At 36.5% G+C, this 1,782-nt stretch overlaps 1 pseudogene across 1 annotated transcript; it reads left to right on the forward strand.

Annotated features, from left to right (window-relative positions):
• The first annotated feature begins 755 nt into the window (after nucleotides 1-755).
• Nucleotides 756-1,310, forward strand: LOC306669509 (large ribosomal subunit protein eL21-like; annotated as a pseudogene). The gene is made up of 2 exons: nucleotides 756-1,114; nucleotides 1,206-1,310. The product of its transcript is annotated as a large ribosomal subunit protein eL21-like (transcript).
• The last annotated feature ends 472 nt before the right edge of the window (nucleotides 1,311-1,782 follow it).

Raw genomic sequence — 1,782 nt, forward strand, 5'->3', positions numbered from 1 at the left:
TATGTTCATAATATTGGTGATAAAGATGGCTTTATAATGGGCAAGGAGGCCACAGGACAAGAATAACTCTCTAAGAATTTTGTATTCAGAACCTCCTATCTTCCTTCCAAATCACATGTCAAGTTCACTTTCTCCAAGCATTACCTTGCTCTTTATCTTGGTAGGAAAACTAATTTTTTCTTTACACACCTTTTCTTAGTTGCTTTAGCTTAGTTTAATTTCCCATCTAAAATTCTATTATTCCAGTACTCAAAATGTATCTTTCATCTTGCAATGAAGGAAAATGTTTAAGCTTGAAAATTAGACTTGATGGAGCTTGCTGCATATGAGAGTGAAAAGAGAAAAGAACATGCAAACCAGAACATGAAAGATTCCTATAAGTCCTTCTGAGAAATGCAGGAGTCATATGCCCAATTGCAAAATCAACACCGTCATTAAATATGCAGGAGGATGATAGTGCAAAGTATGAGCCTGGCCAAAACCACAAGCCCTGGAATAGGTTCAAACTAAACACAGACAGGAAACCACCCACTTAGGCACAAAGAGTTAGGTGCTTCTGAGCAAAAGGCAGATGTGCCAATGACTGACAATCAACTCTTCTTATTGAGTGGCTCTGAACTAGGAATTTAGGAAAAGATTGTGTCCAAAAACATATATAAAAAAGTAGAGGATGCAACAGTATATTGCAACTCAAATATTTCAAACAATCCTGCTTCCTTTTGGCCAGAACCTCCATCTTCTAGTAATTCTCCAAAATGACAAACATAAAGGGAAAGAGGAAAGGGACCCAATACATGTTCTCTAGGCCTTTTAGAAAACATGGAGTTGTTCCTTTGGCTACATATATGTGAATCTACAAGAAGGATGATATTGTAGACATTAGGGAGTAGGTACTATTCAAAAAGGAATGCCCCACAAATATTATCATGGCAAAACTTGGAGAGTCTACAATGTTACCCAGCATGCTTTTGGAATTGTTGTGAATAAGCAAGTTAAGGGCAAGATTCTTGCCAAGAGAATTACTGTGAGTATTGAGCATATTAAGCACTCTAAGATCCAAGACAGCTTCCTGAAACCTGTGAAGGAAAATGATCAGAAAAAGAAGAAAGTCAGGGCTGGGGATGTAGCTCAGTTGGTAGAGTGCTTGCCTCACAAGCACAAGGCCCTGGGTTCAATCCCCAGCACTGCAAAAAAAAAAAGAAAAGGAGAAAGTTACCTGGGTTCAGCTGAAGTGCCAGCCTGCTCCAACCAGAGTACATCTTGTAAGAACAAATGGAAAGGAAACTGAGCTGCTGGATGCTATTCCCTAGGAATTCATGGCGTACTGAATGTTAAAAAAATAAAAGCCTGTGAACTTTAAAAATAAAAATAATAAAAATAAATATCAATTAATCCTATTTTTCAAGAGACACAAACCCTTTAATAGTTTTGGTTATTTACTTGGTTATATTGCAGTAAAATATTTTACAGCATGGGCCATAGACTGATAATTGAGACCTATTGTTCACTTAAACAGGGGAAAGATTTAGTGAAGCTGTTTCTATTGTTCCCTAATTCCCACCTTTTAATTGAGTTTTATGATTAATCACTGAATGATGTAGATTGATTTTCACGTGACTTTCTACTACCACTATTACAATTTCCACTAGATAACACTAACAAAACACAACAAATGCCAAGCACTATTTGAAGTACTTGGCATATTTTAATTGCCTTTTATCTGGTAACAACCCTGTAAGTTAGTGTCATTATTATCTCCAATTTTTGCAAGAGGAAATTGAG

The sequence above is a fragment of the Sciurus vulgaris genome (assembly GCF_902686455.1).
Source record: "Sciurus vulgaris genome assembly, chromosome: 9".
Taxonomy (NCBI): Eukaryota; Metazoa; Chordata; class Mammalia; order Rodentia; family Sciuridae; genus Sciurus; species Sciurus vulgaris.